The 20,938-nt window shown below is 32.9% G+C and overlaps 1 protein-coding gene across 1 annotated transcript in view; it reads left to right on the forward strand.

The window, feature by feature from the left end:
* Positions 1 to 253: 253 nt before the first annotated feature.
* The window catches only part of LOC145259782 (magnesium transporter NIPA2-like), a 67,465-nt gene continuing 46,780 nt past the window's right edge, over positions 254 to 20,938 (forward strand). Inside the window, exon 1 of the mRNA XM_080117546.1 lies at positions 254 to 661. The gene's annotated coding sequence lies outside the window, so the exon portion shown is untranslated. The remainder of the gene's footprint in view (positions 662 to 20,938) is intronic.

The raw sequence follows: 20,938 nt of genomic DNA on the forward strand, positions 1-20,938 counted from the left end.
GAGTTATCTCCCTTGTTCGTTCAGACTATTTTCATGATAGAATCGCGAAATCGTTGCTTGTTGTTTAACTATAAATTTGATTTTCTTATTTAAAAATAATACTACTTAAGCAATAACATTTTCTTTCCGTCACAGGTACGTCACATCATACAGACTTTTAAAATTTAAATTTGGAGGAATTCTGATCCTACCTCGAAGGTCACACAGTGGTGATTATTAACAGGAAAAATCTATTAGGAGGAGCAAATTCGTAATTTACACCGTGCGCCCCCCCCCCCTGACGTCACTCTTGTTTTCATGTGGCATTCAGAGGAAGTCTAACTCTGCGAAATGTTCACCTTCCTTTTTTACATCACGTCTGGAGGTCTATTTTGAAGAAATGTAAAAGACATCCTTTAAACCTTGCCTCTCCATAAGTGGACACATTAAACAAAATTATATGCCATTTTTTTTTTTTTTGTATTATTATTAAATGAAACCTTCTGGAAATAACGGGAGGAATTAATCTACCGGCTTTTTGCGGACTTTATAATATAAAAACAATAACAATGTCGCTACAAATAGAAAATATATGATTATTATTAATTCCCTCTTCAAGTTAATTAATGGGATTCATATTACAAAAAACCATGACTACAACTTCCAGTTTTCATGAACCAAGGTAAGAAAATAATATGAATTAAAAAATTATTTCACTTAAAAAAATGGTACTCATCATGCAGAGAGTGCCGTGCTGAAATAATAACGTTATTATTTAAAAAGCCATTCTTAACATGGGGAAGGGAGGGTGTTTTGTACCTATTCCGTACTTTAACCTTACAATTGAATAAAAAAAATATCATAAAACTTTAATTAAACGTGGAAATACGATTTGAAAAAATAGCGCGGATCACTCTCTGCATTAGCACCAAAACAATAATCAAAGATTCATTGTTGTTTTCAGGTTTTATTTTTAAAAATGTTTTTTTTTTATATGTATTTTTTTATATGGTTCTTTAAAAAATGATTGAGCATGAAACTAAAACCAAAGCATTTTTATTTATGAGCAGGCATGAGGCGTTATATTTTACTTTTCGGCTAAATTGATTTTTAAAGGTCCCTAAAAATTCAAGGGTCCCGAACAAGTTATTGTATAGTTAATGTTTCCAAGCAAACTGTAGAATAAAAAAAAAAATGCAGGTTTGTTTTAAATCACTAAAAACTTATTCAGCTAGATAGAAGAGTAACTTATTTTGCCTTTGGTAACATTTATTTGTTGTATACTTTTTTTTTTTTTTTTTTTTTTTCGTGCATTGTAAAACAACCCCCAAAATGCCAATGTTAAAATGTCATGAAAGACGCATGGCTTTCCTTTGATTTTTAAATCCACGTTGCAGTAAGGAATAAAATATATTAAAAGGTGCGCACAATGTGTGTTTTGACTTATTTTCGTCTTTATATTTTAATTCAAACAATACTGACTTTGCCCAGCCGGCGTGAATTTATATTACAAGAAAAAAAGAAGAAAATCTCTGTAGGCATTAAAAATTTATTTTGGTATTTATGCATTGCATCTGTTATAGCGCTGAAATAATAACATTGCTATTTAGAAATCCATTCTTAACATGGGAGGGAAGGGTGTTTTTTTGTAGTTATGTTGTACTTTCGCCTACCAATTTAACAAAAATATCTTAAAGATAACTCGAAAATACTATAAAAAAAAATAGCGCAGTAACATAGATGCATAAGCGCCATTATTATTATTTTTTATTTGTTAAATATTATATGAGGAATCTTTTCCATGCTAGTGCACTTTGCACTTATTGATCCGTGCTATTTTTATTTTTTTTTTGTACTCATGCAGAGAGTGATCCGTGCTGGCTGAAATAACGTTATTATGTAAAAAGCCATTCTTAACATGGGGAGGGGAAGATGTTTTGTACCTATTCTGTACTTTAACCTTACAATTGAATAAAAAAAAAACAAACATATCATAAAACTTTAATTAAACGTGGAAATACGATTTAAAAAATAGCGCGGCACTCGGCAGTCGCGGCACTCTCTGCACTAGCACCCAGAAGAGGTACAAAACACCCCCCTCCTCATATTAAGAATGGCTTTCTAAATGACGTTTTTCAGCACAAATCAATAAGTGCACTACTAGTGCACTTATTGATTTGTGCTGCACTAGTACCATCTTTTCGAGTTAAAATCTATAGAGAAATACACACTTTAAATATGTAAACATTAGGTAAAATTATCCAATATGGTCCAAAAGATTTTGGATGATTTTAGCTAATTTTAAAGTGTGTATTTCTCATTAGATTTTGGTGCTAATGCACTTGATCCGCGCCATTTTTTTAATCGTATTTCCAAGTTTAATTAAAATTTTATGTTTTTTTTTTATTCAATTGTAAGGTTAAAGTACAGAATAGGTACAAAACACCCTCCCCATGTTAAGAATGGCTTTTTAAATTTTTATTTTTTTATTTTTTGTTACATTTTCACCCCAAACAGGGCACATTGCCACTTTGATGTAGGGGGCTACTATTAGGGACACAGGCTACAGGGGTACTAGGTGGGGAGTTGGGCAGCAAGATGTTGGTTCACGTTACACTTGAACTTCTGCATGTCAGTACAGTTGGGGAAGCAGGAACCTGGCAAGGAGTTCCAAAGTCTAGCGGTTCTGGGGAAGAAACTACTGGAGTAGAAGGCTCGCTTACATCTAGGAATCTCTAGTGTGAAGGGGTGGGATTGTACTGCTTGTCGGGTTTGTTAGGGGTATTTACGTCGAGGGGGCACAAGTGCATGCAGCTCGTCGGAACATACACCGTTAAAGTACTTGTAGAACAGGCAGAGGGATGCTACATTGTGTCGATGGGACAGAGGCTTAAGCTTGGATGATAGTTCAGGACCTATTAGGTTGGCAACTCTCTTTTGAACCTTGTCTAGGAGTGAGAGACTAGTAGCAGATGCACCGGCCCAAAAATGACAACAATATTCCATACATGGGCGAATGGTGGCCTTATAGAGGTACAGGATACTTTCAGGGATCAGTAGCTTTCTAGCACGGTAGAGAGAACCTACCTTTTTTGCAGCAGTCCTGGCTATACTCTCAATGTAATTGTTCCAACTCATGTTTCCTGTGAACGTTAGGGCGAGGAATTTAAAAGATGTGCTTTCAGATAAAGAGTCTTTGGCCATTGCTATTGGTGGTAGAGAAGGTTTCTTGTAGTTATTGAAGGAAACAAGTTTAGTCTTGGCAGCATTGAATGTGACCATCCATTTTTGTTCCCATTCCACTACAGATTGGAGGTCATTCTCTAGTGTTTCTGTCATTTCTTTAGATATGTGTTCATTTGTTTTCCTGTTGTCTGTTATAGAGTGTGGTGTCATCAGCATATATACCCATCTCACAGACAATTTTGTTAGGGAGGTCATTTATGAATATTAGGAATAATAGAGGTCCAAGGATAGACCCCTGAGGCACTCCCACATTTATATCATATTGTTTAGATGTACGGCCATCGAGGACAACCTGGATTTTTCTCTTATCTAAGAAGGATTTAATTATGTTAAGTATTCTTCCAGTGATACTGTATGATTTGATTTTCCTGAGAAGACCTTCGTGCCATACCCTGTCAAAAGCCTTAGATATATCTAGAGCTACGGCTCTACCCTCCCCTGCTTTGTCAAGTGAATGGTATATACGCTCAGAGATTACAGTTAAAATGTTTGCTGTGGAACGGGCTTGCCTAAATCCATATTGTTGGTCGGTAAGAAGTTTAGCATCTGTAAGGTGATGGACTAGAGCTTGGTTAATTATGGACTTAAATATTTTGGCAAAAAGTGTGAGGAGGCTAATGGGGTGGTAATTTGCTGGGTCAATTTTTTCGCCAGAATTCTTGAAAACTGGTACCACAGAAGCAGTTTTCCAGCAGGCAGGAAAGCAAGATTCATTAAGGCATTTGTTGTAAAGTTTGGAGAGGATGGGAGCTACTTTGGCGGAGCACTTTTTCAATAGCACAACCAGGATGAGATCAGGTCCACATGCTTTTGCAGTGTCAAGATTTTTTATAATGGCATGCACCTGAGAAGGGGTGATTTTCAGATCGTCAAGTGTGGCGTCTGTCCGCAAAGGAAAGTCTAGGTGAGGGTGGTTAGCAGAGTCTAGTGTGGAGTTGGTGAGCAAACAACTTCATGATTGTTGGATAGTGGGAGAATTGTTGATTGCCCATTATTTACTACACTGTTGTAGATTTTCCAGAAGGCACGGGTTCCTAATTTCTGAGCTTCGATGCGTTTTTGGGTGGTTTCAGTAAATTCTCTCTTAGCTGTCGCTATTTCTTTCTTACAATTACTTCTGGCTTCCATATACTTCTGTCTGTTTGAACTGGATTTATGTCGGTTAAATCTGTGGTATGCGTGCTGCCTTTGCGCGATGGCAGCTGCACATGTGGAAGTAAACCATTGGGGAGAGTGGGGCTTGCAATAAAATTTCCACGTAGAGACATGTGCTTGAATTGCTGTTTTGAACTATTCAGTGGTCTCATTTGTGCACTGTTCAGCAGGAAGTGAAAAGATATTTTTGTTGTAAATTAAAAAAAAATTATGAAAAATGATCCAGTAGATGTAATGTATTTTTCATAAAAAAAAAAAAAATCATTCACAATTATATTCTGTTTAAAAATGATGAACCCTTAATTTAAGTCAAGGTAAAAGTATATTTTAGGTGGGAAATTAGAATTGATGACATAGATGCCAATGGAGACCCAGTAGTCGTTGAAATTGATTAATTGAAGTACTTTCACAGAAAATATCACCAGGGACAATGGAGAGAGAGGATTATTAGGTCTTTGGAGGTGTAGAATATAATGTAGGAAAATGCTTTTTTATTGATATACCTGACCTCTCAGCGTCTACACTGGAACCACTTATTCATTAGCATATCTTGCCTGGTTCCCATATAATATCTAATGGTTGGCCAGGATATGCAAACATCGACCAGATTGGAGGTAGAATCTATCTTCACTCACTTGTTGTGGACCTGGGCGATCCAGAAATCCACACAGAACATGTGGATGTGTGCTAAGTAAAATTTGCACTGACAGTCTGCCACATCCAAAAATTTTTCCCTGTCCTATCTCCATGAATTTATTTTTTGCAATAGGTTTCATAATGAAGACTTGTTTCTTGTTATGCTAAGGATTATAGCTGACAATTATCCCCTCTAATATTGTATTATCATTGTACATTGGATCTAATAATGTGAACTACAAAATTTTTATGGTTTTAAGTCTTTAAAATGCACTCTTACTTAAGTCAGTTTGTCACACTGAATTGGTCGCACAATAAACATTCGATAATTTGATAAAATCTATTTTTACTTGTAATTATTTTTCTACTGGATAATTTTTCGTAATTTTTTAAATTTTTACTAGTTTCGCCATGACACATAAGTATGCAATGTTTTTACCTGAAATACATTGGTTTAAAAGATGACCAAGAAAGAAAAGAAAAGGTGGCTTTCAAATCGTAAAATGTTTTGACCATTTCCAAAACTGATTCAAGATTCTCCATCAATACTCAGGACGGTCTCTGTAAGTTAATCCTCTGAATACCCGTTCGTTACGCAGTTTGTTTATATTACATGTATTGATTGGACTATTGTTCTAATCTTGAATGTTATTTTGTGCAACATTTTGGTCGGATTATCCTTCAACCGAAACGTTGCACAAATAACACTCAAGATAAGAACAATAGTTTGATCAATACAACTAATATAAACAATTAGCCCTCATTAAAAAAATTCAGAACTGCTGCAGTTTGGTTCAATTTATAATTTAATAGCTTAATGATGCCATAATAGTTAAATTTAATACAAGTAGTCATCGATGGACAGAAGTCAGAAGCTCAAAGTATCAACATTGATGTTCCTCTGGGATCAATCCTGAACCTAACTCTTATCTTCATCAATGATCTCCCAAACCACATTCTAAGTTCATTTGCTGACATATATGCAGACGACACTGCAACAACTCAAAGGTCGGTAATAACCAATATTTTTGAGTCCCACTGCTTCCACAAGTTTCTTGGACTGACCTTCACTTCTGTCCCAAAATGGAAGAATTACGTAAAATCAGTTACCAAGGTCACTGGAAAAATGGTTGCATCATTCTACCACTCCAGAAGGTATCTTTCTCCTGACATAATCCTCTACCTGTATAAGAGCCAAATACATTCTAAAATGGAGTACTGCACATCTTGAAGCACACTGTCCTGCCTTGACAGAGTTCAAAATCGGCTTCAAAATCTGGTAGATGATGCCCTTTTCTGCTCCCTGTAACCTCTTTTCCACAGAAGAGACATTGCAAGCCTGGCTCTGCTTTATCGCTATTTTCATGGCAGGTGCTCCTCAGAGTTTCAATCTATGGTCCCCCTCATGCCAGACTTTAACAAAAAGGACTCGCTTAGCTACAATCACTATCAACAATTTCCCCCACTCTCTATCTGTACCTACATCTGAATGCAAGTTCCATAAACAAAGCTTCTTTCCTAGGACTGCCCGGTCATGAAATTGTGTTCCTCTAGACTGCTTTATGGCGGACTACAACATGGTCATCTTCAAGTCTAATCTAAACAAATTTTTGTTGAGCTTTCCCTTTAAATAGTCAATTTCTACTCAATTTCTATCACCATGCACACATTAATCCTTATCCTCGAGTGGCCTTCAGACTTTGATAAGTGATGACTCTCCCTGTAGAAAAAAAATGGTAAATAAAACAAAAACAGCATAGCATAGGTAATTAAAAAAAAGGGGGATTGTGAAGTAAGTGTCGATTTGTTGGAAATGTCATTTAATCATTTTTGTAATAAACTCAATTGTCAAAAGTACAAACTTCAAATACCAACAATAACAATATTTCAATTACGCCCCCTCACCCGTAAAAGGTCCAGAGTTTGATAATTGTTTTCAATCCATTCTATTTTTATTTCTCCATATAATTATACTTTACAGATCCTTGAATAATATAGATGAAGTAGAAAAAAATAATGTTTATGACATTGTGGTATAAGGAAATTTGTTTTTTGGAGAATTTAAAAAATATTTTTTCAACCATCAAACGGTGCAAGGACGGTGGTAGGGGGTTCAGCTCCTCTTGCCTGTGTGGCTCTGATTCGTCTGCTATAACCACTGTCTGTCATCATCTTTGCCTCCATAGTAGTACAGCCAAAAGAACCTAGGGTGAAGGAGGAAGAGGGGGAAAAAAGGTTTCTTTTTTTGCCTGTTTTAACCAGATCCTTAATTTACCACCGAAGTGACGGTTTGGGTTTTTCAGGTCTCTGTTTGAATTTCTTTTCAGATGTTAAGAGTATTCGAGCTAGAAAGCCTAATACAATTTGTTAACTTGAACAACTTAACAAGTTAATAGAATTTGTTAACTTGAACTATTTGTTCTGGAAGGTTCTCCTTAGAGAGTTTTTTGGGACTTTTTCTGTAAGAGATACAGAAATTAAATTTGTCAACCAGCTAGAACAAAGAAAACAAAAAAGTTTTTTTTAAAAATTATCCTTAAGTAACGCTTACGAAAAATAATAAAATTAAAAAAAATATAAAAAGAGTGGTTTAAAAAAAAAAAGGTTTTCAGATGTCCACATTTGGGAAAGAAACAACTTTGCTTTGGAAAAGATTGAAAAAAAAAAAAAAGATTCCCTCTTCATTCATCAAATTTATTAACAAGACTAAAAAGGAGTCTGAGAAGATAATTTAAAACTAAAGCGGTTTGAATTAAATTTGTTTTTGAGTAAAAGGACTATTTATGAAACAGTTTTTTGGTTCCCTGAAAAATGAGGGATTGGATCTAGTAATTCACTTCCGTTCGTCCATTCTCACTTTTCTTAATAACCATGCTTTGGATTTTTGGTAAATTTTGTACAAACATTAATCATGGTGAAATCATTGTTTGCATTACCTTTGAAGAAAGAAAGCCCAATAATTTGTACCTTTTGAAGGTACAAGTTTAAAAAAGAAAGGACGACAGGAAGGATGAATTATTGGAGAAAAAAAAAAGGACTGAGAGGAAAGCTTTTGAAGATACCTTTATAAATGACTTGTCATTTTTCTTATTGTGTGATTTTTGTTTCAGTTTTATTTTGAGTAAGCAGAAATTGTGTTTTCTTTTTGTTATTGTTTTTCTTCAATTGTTGTTAGTATCGCTCAGGGCAGTAACTAATTTTTGAATTGTCTCTCAATTAGAGACCACTCTTTTTATATTTTTTTAATTTTATTATTTTTCGTAAGTGTTACTTAAGGATAATTTAACCCTTGCTTTGGGAAACAAAAGCAACTGACTTTATCCCTGCAATAAAAATGGGACTAGATTAATTTACGGATCTAATTTTCAGTTGTTTTTTTTTTTTTTTTTTTTTGCTTCATTTTTTATTGTTTTTGGTTTTTCCCATTTTTTTTTTCACCTTTTTATTGTTACTAAAGAGACGGATTTTGATTAAAAAAAAAAATCCAATTCTGTCCAGTTTCTTCGATTCTGAACCAAAATGATTCGGTAATTCATAATCATTGTTCTAAAGGAGAAAACTCTATTTTACTGAAGTATTTGAAAAAATTTTTTTTTTTTTTTTTACAATTGCTCAAATGTTTTTAACAAATATTACAATATCGTCGCATTTTACATTTTTGTTATTAATATTATAAAACTTTACTACAATTAGTAAAGTAGTTGAAAAAATATTTTCTTATAATTCTTAGTAAAATAGTTATCTCCCTTAAAACAATGAGCTAAGATATCAAATTATTGGCAATCCTCAAGTATTGCTTTAGTTTGACTTGAAATAATGAAACCGGAACTGTAATACTTAACTGTTTTCTGAACACTTCCTATTTCAATCACAAAGTATTTTGAAGAAAATGTGTTCCGGTATTATCCACAAACTTATTTTTTGTTGTTGTTGAATGCATATTTTTGTTAAATAAAAGAAAAGCGGTTGTCTTGAACTTTTCAGCTTTAAGATGGCTGCAGTTGAAACCAAATTAGTTATAGTTTTTAACAATTTGGTTCAATTGTTACTTAAATGATTAAACAATAATATAACCTAATTATTGTGATATTGTTTAGTCATTAACTTACTAATTTGGTTAAAATAATGTTTTAATTGCAGCCATCTCAACACTAAAAAGTTAAAGATAATTAAATAATTAAAGACACTAAGCAGTAAATTATAGTATACATGAAGAACTGGAATGAAAAGTCATCCCGAAAAATATGGTAGTTATGTTTATAGGCAAGTAAAGACTCAAATTCATAATTTTCTAGTTAAAGGACAGCCCCCCCCTCCTCTCTCCATCTGTATATATATATATATATATATATATATATATATATATATTTCTTTTAAAGTTGATAAGTTCCTTTTCTTCTAATGAGTTAAGGGCAGAATAAGTTAAAAAATTGACATAATAATTACATGAATGATTCTGTGCTACTAAACAGGTATTGTCAAGAATTGAACATTGTAAAATGCTGAAAGAAATAAATGGTAAGATGGACAACATCTTGAAATTTGAAATACGTACTTTTTGTTATTTATTTCTATTTGCTCTGTAGTTATGTCAAGCTTTATAAATTAAAATAATTGGTATAAATAAAAAGTGAAATAAACATATTTTTCCCGTAAACATGTATACATCAATTTATATATAAATCTTAGAAAGAGTAAATACAAAACAATGGTCAGAAAATCTGTTTTTATATGTATACTAGACTACCCGTGACCCGTTGGGTCAGTATGTTATATAAGCTATGAAATTAATATATGAGCGTGACACTTGTGATGTAAAGAAAATAGTTTTTTTGTGACATAACAGAAACATTTCTATGAAAGTATATTAAAATGAAAAAAGAATATAGATAGATTCCTATAAGTCGTTCTTTTTATAATTGTTTATTTTTGAAAAAAACAAAACAAAAAAACTTATAGCCATTGAATTATAAGTGGTTTGCCATACTTATAGGTAAATGTGCACTGAACAGATACCATAATACTTAAAGTTAAATTCAAATTTTGATATATCTTTTAATTTAAATGCAAAAAAAAAAACCCAAAAAGAAACAATTTGGACACTGAAAATGTACACGGTAAAACAATACATTTTATTGTCGTGTTGCTTATTTACTTGTAACACAATTTAAAAAAAAAACATATTCGGGGTTATTTATTTATGTTGGTAGTGTAGAAGAAAATGTATGAATGTTTTCAAGAAAGGTGTATTAAAAAATGGGGAATAAATTAAAAAATGGAAGGTGGTTGGTAAATTGCCATTGTAAAATGCTCTTATGGTTGTCAACGGGTTAAAGTAGATTTATTTGTAAGAAAATTGCGTTAAAATAAACATAATACAAAAATGAACGATGTAACAAAAAAAAAAGCAGAAAGTATTAACAATTGTTTATTTGGATGATTTAAACACGAAAAAAATTGGGACGCTGAAAATGTACACAGTAAAACAGTGTTTTATTGTCGCATTGATTATTTAGTATAATATTGTATATATGAAACAGGTTAATGATTATACATATTATTTGTAATCATGTTTTGCGTTTGCTTCCCATATCTTGAAGTTTTTTATTCAATAAATTAAAAATATTCGCTTTTCTAAGGACGTCCATTTGTTCGAACAAAACTGGTCCAGCGATTTGTGTTTGTTTACGCTGTTATAGGTTTATGTTTATGTACGCATGCGCAATAGGAAGTCGTAAACAGGATGTTGGGTTACAACACCCGTTACAAGGTCATTTGAGTTATATATATATATCCCTCTATATTTAAAATAAAATAATGAATGTGAATAAATTCAGTAAATGTTACGATTAATGGCATAAACAGTTCTTTCAAAAATTTGAATAAAGCTATTCTGTAGACGATAATATATATGTATATATGTAATTAAAGATTATGATAGTAAGACCGTTTTGGAATTGAAATCAATTTAGTATTACCTAGTAATATTGAGAAAAAAGAAAAGATGTTTTAATACTTGTTTCATCTTGAGCAATACATAGTACCGGTTTCTTTTGGTTAAAATCTCGATTGTTCTAGCATATTTAGAAATTTAAAATATGTTTTTCTCCTGATTTAATAGATTTTAACACTAAATGGTTCCTCATTTAATATTAAACAGCAATAACATAAAATAATTTTTATCACTTATACAAAATTTTTCATCAAATTCTGTTTAATGTTGTCAATCATAAATACATTTAACTGCTTCCTTCTATATTTCTTACTGACAGACATGTTGCATTTCTTGATACAACAAATAGACACAAAAGTATTAATCAATCGTTAATATTGATAGTTTTCCTATCTTTTAAAAATCTCCACCCATTTAGGTGGATATAGTCATTCAAAGTAGATTATTGTATTTGCAATCAAAATCGGCACTACAAAAATCGCCTTTGAATGTTTTGTTTATTGATTTTTATTAGATTTTTTTACTTTCACTAATCAAAATTTAGCAAATAATCTCAATTTATCATGTTAATTAACTGCTGATCATGGGTGTGTGGTTTTGGTTTCAGGTTTAAAATTCAGTTTCTTCTACTGATTGATCAAATTTCTCTTTAAAACTTGCAAAAGCTTTAGCAGCAGCAGCTTTATATATATATATATATATATATATATATATATATATATATATTTCTAGAACGCTGAGCAGCAGTGACAAAACAATTTCTATAAATACTTAATTTTGATTGGTGCATTTTTTACATCCCAATTTTAATAGGCGGCTGATATCTGACTTCAATCAATCAGAAAAGGGTCACTCTGGGAGCCAAGCACCTATTTTGCATCGGCTACTTAACAACCAAAAGACAGTCTAATAAATTTCAATTAATATTTGCCGAAATTGTCTGTGTCATTTATTGATATTGCTTTTTCTCTATATCATACTGTTACACAAATATGGATAAGATCCCATTCCAATTTATTAAATTTTCCCTTAGCTAAAAGACAATCTTACACTGTTCCTCATGAAAATGTTTTAGGTTGGTGTAAAAATAATGTTTTTTGACGTTCAACTTCAAAAGATCATCTCCTTTGATAATAAACTTTATTAATCGAAATAAGAACCATCAGAATTAACACATTTTTGCCAACGAGAAACAAGTTTATTTATTCCATTAGCATAGAAATCCAGAGTTCTGGAAGCAATGAAATCATTGATAGCCGATTTGGCATCATCTCGGCTTTTGAAGCATTTTTTGTGTAGGAAGTTGTTGAGATGCTTGAAAAATTGATAATAGGTGGGCAAGAGGTCTGGTGAATATGGTGGATGAGGCAGTCTTGTAGCCCAATCTGTTCAGCTTCTGCAAGGTCAGTTGAGCAACATGCAGGTGAGCATTGTCATGGACGAGAATTGGTCTCTTCATCAATCTCGGGGTCATATGTTGGAACTTCTGGTGATTTTGTCAATTTGTCTGTCGCCAGTACTTCTCCACCGTAATTGTTTCACTCAGACTTAAGAAGCGGTGATGGAAAAACTGGCTGTAGACCACCAAACAGTCACCATAACCTTTTTTTTGGTGCAATTTCAGCTTCAGAAAGTGTTGTGGACTTTCTCTGGCATCCAACCACTGTGCCGAATGTCGCCGGTTATCGTAGAAGATCCACTTCTCATCACATGTCATAATCTGCTTGAGAAATGTGTTTTTGTTGTGCAGAAGGAGCATAGAAGACACCTCAAAACGACAATTTTTTTGATTATCGTTCAATTCATATGGCATCCATTTATCCAACTTTTTTGACTTCCCTATTTGCTTTAAATAGCGAATGACTGTTCAGTGGTCAACCTCGAGTTCAACACCAACTTATTGTGTGGTTTTGTGAGAAACAGCTTCAATTAAGACTTTCAAATGTTTATCAACCGCAATCGGCCAGCCGCAACTGTCTTCATTTTCAAAGCTCTCGTCACCATTGCAAAATTTCTTGAACCACTGTTGTGCCACATGTTCGTTAGGGGTTTCTAGTTCAAATGCTTCATTGATACCGTGAGCTGTCTCGGCAGCTTTTTAGCCTAATTTGAACTTGAACAAGAAAATCATGTGGATTTGAATTTTGTTCATGCTGTCAAAAAGCCTGCAAAAATATGAAGAGATTGAGAACGGTAATGAATAATACGATTTGATAGAGCGAATAACACGCTTCAAAATGATATATAACATGGCTATATATATCAATGAATTAATTCAGAAATCGTATATAAAAGTGACATGTGAGAAAACGATATTGTTTTGCACCAACCTAATTGCAGCAGTAGCAAATGACAAAAAAAAAAAAAAATAAAATTAAACAATTTATATAAAATATTCACTCCTGATTGGTTAAAAACTTAATGTTTGATTGGTTGTTGTGATCTAACCTCACCCAATCAGAAAACAGTTGTCCTGGGAGCCAGCTAATCGATACTTGGAGGAAATCCAAGTACTCTTGAAGAGAACGACCACAGCTCACTGAAGAAACCACTGGCACCTGGGAGAAGCCTGTAGAAAATACCTTAATCATTGGCAATTCAGCAGATGACAAATTTTGTCCAAGTTTAGAACCGACAAGCTGCTAAGGACAATTGAACAACCACCCCATCTAAGATGTGAAGTAACATACACTTTGTTATCTAGCAGATAACAAAACATTTTCCTTCTTTAATTTTAATATCAAAACAAAGCAGCAAGATGCAGTTACTATTGATGCTACTACTGGCAAGGATTACTGTTATCATCGCTTATGCCATGCCCAGACAGTTGGATAACTCCTTGAATTAAAGTCAGTTACTGAACTGACAAAACTCCTTTTATTTTATTTTACTTTTTTAGTTATCCTTCAGATAAATGATTGAATAACAATATTCAAAACTGAATCCTGTTTGTCTTATTTCTTTCTTGCTACCATACGCTTATTCGTAATATAACAATATCTTGTAGGTAACTTAAAAAGACACAATATTGTGCATATTAAGTTGAAAAATATAAAGATTAAAATATAAATCTCCTATCACTGAAAATACTAACTTCAAGTAACCTTGAAAAATATTAATAACATAAAAGAAAGAATTGTACATTCATAAAGAGAAAAGATTACATTTTCTTTACATCTAAATTTTTATCAAAATAACCAAGATATCATAAGTTGAAATTAAAGAGTTTCACTATATAGTTACCCATTTTCTCACACTAAACTGACTGGTTTATGATGCCTAATATAAGTATTCTTTATACATATGATAACTACATTCCCATATCTTTTTGTTGTATCAACAAATGACACGAATGTTAGAAAGAAACGGTTAACAGAATATTTAGTTTATTTACAGTTTGTCGGGGCTAAAATATTAAAGGCAAGTTAAAACTATATGCGTATACACTAAGGAAATAACTAGGAGAAATAAATCTTAAATACAAAATATAATTGTTGCATTACTTGCAAAAAATGAATTTATATACTCGAAAAAAATCCATACATGATGCTTATCAAATACACTGGTAGTTATGAAAAGAACTTTGCATTTAGTATTTGATGTAAATGTAATGGTCACTAAACAGACCTTTTTAGTGAGTTATATATTATTATACTAGCAGGGCCTGTGGAAATTCCACAGCGGCATCTTTCACATGTAACATAATGCATCTGGGCATTCTGTGTGAATGGAGACTGCGATATTATTGTAGCCGATTTGTTAAAACTAAAAGTATTTATCTTAGTAATCTGGTTAATATAGTGTCAGAATATATTATGGTTTATTTCTAATATCTTTATAGGAGTCTGTGAGATATTTCCATTGTATGGATGCCTGGCGTGAACTGAAACCCTACAATATCATTTTACCATCTTTTGACAGGACAGATACTACACTTGGATTCGAGCCAGAAGACCAAGAAGGTATATTTTAGTTTCCCGTATGCCCCAAAAGTGACATCATTTGAATTGAGTCTTCAGTGATTGAGAAATCCTATTTATTAAAAAAGAGGATAGAAAGTGATAACATACTACGTACGTTAAATTAGCATATCTAAATACTAATTTAATGTTTGTAGTATGTTATTACCTTCTATTCTTCTTTTTAATAAATAGGATCCCCCCCCCCCCGATCAAGTAATTTATAATCTGGAAACTGTGGCACAAATACGTATGTTAAAGGTACTACAGTATTAATATATAGGTACATTTTTATCATGTTTAACATAAATAGCTAGTCACTGGAGTAGTTTCGGTAATATGATAATTAACTTTTGCCATCAGTTTTCCCTACTCTTTATTTACTTGACTCAAACAGCAAATTGGAATCAATGGACAAATAGCGGTTTCTTTTCCATTCTAACTATTGCTATTAGAGGCAATAGAATAATCCCCTCCCCACTTTTGGATTTGCCCATTTTCCCCTTGCATCTACCTTCCTATTGAAATAGTTTCTCTTGTCTCATTTTTTTTAATGTTATGCGTTTCTGCCTTCATAGTTTTCAGGTTGATTATTGTATGAAATTGATAACATCATTACGAAGCATCAAACTCCTTTTCTTTCATGGCTGCTAGGTAGTTAGAGTAAGAACTGTTATGTGATTAATGGAAGGATTTTTCATTTTGCAGTTGCAAAAGAATAGTTGATGATAGACTGTAACATATTGTGGTTGATTAGCTTCTGTTACTATTTTGTTTTACGGTATATACAACCTTTTAAATTAATGTCAACACCATGATTTTTTTTGCTTGTGGGTCATTGATGTGAATGTTTTGGTTATTGAAGTGATGTGAGATATGGTACGAATATATATAAATGAATTTGGACGAAAAATCTTAGGTATAGATCAACAATATTTATTGATATATTTACAAGTAAAAGAAGAATTTACTTTTATAATGAGGACATTAATTGAAGCTGTTGTGCGATGCAGTGGATGCACTTTCATTGAAATCGGCTCTCTGAAAATGATGCAAGGGATGTAACTCTTTTGTAAATATCTTTTAAACAAACAAAAAAGACAAGGAAAAGAGTTGATTCCCTTAAAAATGCAAAAATGTGTTCACAATATTTTTACACATGTACAAATTCAGTCTTGTATTTTGGATCATTTACAGGATAATTTCTTTTATATGCATATATTTCGTGTAAAGTCTGACTGATTCATTTTTTAAACATAAGTTTATTGGACTTATAGATATTAGACTTTTGGGTATAAACCCACCGTCTTCAAAATGGCATGATTTCCACTGATTTCATTAAACAATTGTCATATTATTAATATTACATTGTAGTGTTTTTGTGACACGAGATAAAAATCAACACATTCTAATATAAAGTGAAACACGGTGTGGAAATTGAAGTTGCACACCATGCTAGCTTTTTCTTCTCAAACATGAATTAATGTGGAACTTTTGTGTGACTAATACAAAGTATGAGCTTCTCTGTGACTTCATACAGCCCTGTCTCCATTCTACTAGATCAGATTATATTGTCAACAATATATTGGATGTATTACTGCTCTAAGGTGCCATTTCTGCTACTGTTTAAGGAGATGGTTATTGCTAATAGTATTTGAATCTGCATGTGAAATATTTGCAGATGTTTCATATGGAGATTGACCGTCATGCTTTATAAGACTATTTGTTAGTAGCATTTGTCATTGATCTCAGCTCAGTCAAGTATGTCGTCTTGAATCAAATTGAATTTGCTTTTATACAGACTAACAGACCCGGGACAATCTTATGTTTCTGAATTTTGAGATGAGGGCTGATAATTAGGATTATTTGGATTATTCTACAAGGACCTGTGGCATAACTGATAAAGTACTAGGTAAAATTAAATTGTGACACTTTTCTGGATGTTGTGAGTGATACAAAGAATACAATTTCGAATTACATAAGACTCTTACACGGTCATGAGTTATGGAATAAATGAGAGTATGCCAGCTCTATGAATTAAATCAATAGTTCCATTCAAAATTCCATGCAGATTCCTGCGTTTGAGAGAAATATTCCTAAGTTTGACAGAAAGATTCCCCGAGTTAAATAAGATGCAATTGAAGAAGGTTTGAGGTTGGATCAGATGAAACGTACGAATAGCACTCAAGATCAGAACAGTAATCCAAATAATACAAATCTAGACTACTGCTACCATACCTATAATGCACCAAATTGTTTTTTTTTCTCCCTTACCCTTTGCAAAACTGAATTATGTTCTGCAAAACCAAAACAACAATTTCCTCTACAAAACACCCAAACTAAATACTACAAATAAATATTTGAAGATATAAACAACTTTAAGCCCCAAAACCTTTTTTCCAAAATTATTGCATTCAACATTAAATAATCTGGAAAGGGTTGATATACCGTAAAACAACCAAAACAAACAAAACCTCATGAATAAATATTTGAAGATATAAACAAGTGGAAGCATAATACCTTTTTACCAAAACTATTGGATTCAGCATTAAATAACCTCAAAAAGAATTGATATGCCATAAAGCATAACAACTAAACCCTTAGATATAGTCTTCATCACGGCTGAGAAACCTCCTATATGGTAACCCTCCAGAATATCGCATTGTGATTTTTTTTAATTTTCTTATTTTGTTCTAGCTGTGGATGGGGCATCCTTCTGAATGACAGACATTCACCCGATACCTCAACTTCAACTGAAAGATCCTTTTAAGATTCTAACCGTCCCTTTAAGTACAATTGTTTGTATCTCTCTTGCATTTGTTTCATCAAGTATATTTTCCAGGTAGCTTTTGAAATTCTTTTTTATGAATCTGGTTGCTCTTATAATTGCTGGAATGATGGAGATCTTAAGATTCCAGTTTCTTTTGTCATACATAAGATCTTGGTATTTTGTTATCTTTTCTTTCTCGATTCTGTTTAACTCAGCATCATTGGGGACACTAATTTCTACTAAGGTTGCTTCTTTTCCTTCTTGTCCGAAATCACTATGTCAGGTTGAATAGCGCTGTTTTCTAGGTACATAGCTGTAGAAATTCAGAGATAAGATTGTGTATATTTTAAAAATACTCTTTAAAATAGTCTGAATAATCATGGTTTTCAGCCAATTCGTCAGCTCTTTCTCTCCTTGACCTGAAAACGGTACAAGTGAAAAGAAAGAATATATTAAACGCTGCATGCAATTATTGATTGCAATCCACGATTTGCATTTGACTTGGTGTTTGTTGAAGATTTATTACATTTGAAAAGATTGACAGGCCTGTTTATTCAGATTAATTTAGTTTAAAAAAGGTATAATCTTATTTCAGCATTAAAAAATGATAAATTGTCCAATTTTTATATTTGAATATTTCTATTATATCCAATGCAGGAAATGATATCCTATACATCCTGTTTGCTTATAAAAATTCTTAAGAGTCTCTATTCAGCCCCCCCTCCCCCACGAGGGCAGAATTAAACAAAAGGTTAGTTTTTTAATGTGGGGAAAGACCAGCCTTCCCACCTAAAAAAAAAAAAAAAAAAAAAAAAAAAAAAAAAAAAATCTGGATTAGGACAAAAATAAAAAATACTTTTAGTATAGAAGAATTTTTCCTTCACTGACCGAGGACAGAAAAGATGAAGTATAGTTTCAGATTCAGAACAAATACTATACTTTGTTCCTAACCAAAAGACCATGCATTTCCAACCCATATTTATCTTCCTCACACGGCAGGATGATGTGACACAAAGGTCGGAAAGTGATATTGAAGTGTCAGAACCTTAGTGGAAGAGCACTTTAGCCTGCAGAAATGCCTGAGCATCCCTGTCGACATTCTCCATAGGGGTGCCTTGGGTGATTAGTAATAAACTAACCCCTTCTAAAGAGGAGAAGACAAAGCTTAGGAGGGTGGGTCTCTCAGAACTGCACAAGCTGAAAGCCATATCTCAGTTAACATGGAAAAATTATTTCAACAATAGCCTCAACTCTGTTGCCAACGATTGAAAGAATTATTTGAAGTTTTTAAGCTCTTCTTCATAAGTTCAGACTTGTTCCCTGAGGTTTTAAAACCTCAGGGAACAAGTCTGAGCTTTTCCTGCCTTGACAGAGTTCAAAATAGACTTTGTAACCTAGTTGGGGATGCCTTTTTCTTTTCCCTGCAACCTTTTTCCCACAGAAAAGATGTTGCGAGCCTGTCTCTGCTTTATCATTATTTTCAATACAAGTACTCGTTTGAGCTCTAATCTATGGTCCCCCTGGCCTGACTTTCACGAAAAACACTCGTCTAGCTGAAGCCACTATCAATAATTTCCCCTACTCTTTATCTGTGCCTAAACCTAAATGTAGATCCATGAACAAAGCTTTTTTTCTTGGAACTGCATGCCTGTGGAACTCTGATCCGTTTTCCTGCTTTCCAACTGACTACAATATCTTAAAGTTCAACATAAACAAGTTCTTCATGAGCCATTCCCTTAAGTAATCCAATTTACCAAATTTCCACTACTAACGATTACTGTGATATTTTCCCATTGACTACTGCACACTAATTAACCCTTATCCTTGAGTGGTTTCCGGGCCTTGATAAATGGTGACTCTTTTGTAAAAAAAATAAAAATGAACATAAGTAAAGTTTGGAGTATAAATTCTTCTGAAAGAGTTGGACTTCAAGAATTCTATGCACATCTAGTCCATCTAGAATTTTTGCATTGCTCATGTCTTTTTGTTATCTGCAACTGTCCAATATGTCTGCCATCTTTAAATGGGTCACTGTGTGATACAGATCAATGTTGTTGTAAAATACAATGTAGCAAGACTTTACAGTTCATTTCTTTTTTTTTTAAATCTTAACCAAAGAAAATATTTTGTGAAATGTGATACCAAATCGCCTTTAACACATACCAACACATTTCCCTCTCCAGGTTGGTGGTAGTGAGATGTGTGCAGTATGAGGGGAGAGGGGATACAAGACATCTTCTTTCTTTGAAGGCTGGTTAAGCCTCTCATTTATAACATTACAGTATACAACAAGATTTTATAGGGGAGAAAAAAATGTCCTAACTTTTATTGATATCTTTTATTTTGAGGGGTAGAAAGCATCAGTTTTCTACTCTGTGTGTGTGTTTTTTTTAAAGTGAAAAAAAAAATAGGGAAAATGTAAAAAGAAAAATTGAAAACTTGTGTTATATTTTTACCTGTACACAATCAATAAACTAAATAAATCAAGTCTTTTTATGGATATTCTGTTTTTTATCGCTTTTTCTGACACTATTTCTTTTTGCTATGTTTTATGAGTGATCATCTTGTCTGTTAAACTAGATTATTAAACTTCATGCATAAATGACAGGAGACGACTTTTGCTGAGTTTTTTTTTCAAGGTTTTATCAGAGAGAATAGACTTCAGGAGAGAGACTACATAACTAAAATTATTTACTTAATTTCCTAACTTTTAAGAAATGAGCAACACAACGGACAGAGCCTTGAAGTAATATTCAACTTAGATTATTTCTACATTATTGGGAAGATCTTGCTTGCAATGCTTCCAACGGAGAGACTGACCCTTAGGAACTCTTAGTTTTCTCTCACTCAAAAACGTGACTCCTTCGTCATTTCCTGATATCATTCAAGTGTTTTGTCTACAAAGTTTGACCTCTGTCCTGTGCTTCAACTCACGTCACTCGTCTCTGAGAACAATTCTGTTTGCAGGTAGGTTATCATGGCATGCACTAAAGGTGACTCTTACTAAAATTCACACTAGCTAACCTAATTGCTACTTACTGGCATAGGGTCCCTACTATGTGACACTAGTCTGTAGAATAGGATTCGGTTTTAAATGTGATGGCTTAAAATTGAAACTTGAAACCAGGTTGGATTCAGAATCATTCAATTGATTATATACATTATTACTCCCAAATCTGCAATGCCTTGTGTAAAAACTGTTTAAAGTGACAATTTATCTTTACAAAAAATGTGTAAATA

This window comes from Euprymna scolopes, chromosome 3 (assembly GCF_053919585.1).
Source record: "Euprymna scolopes isolate OS-2025 chromosome 3, ASM5391958v1, whole genome shotgun sequence".
Classification (NCBI taxonomy): Eukaryota; Metazoa; Mollusca; class Cephalopoda; order Sepiida; family Sepiolidae; genus Euprymna; species Euprymna scolopes.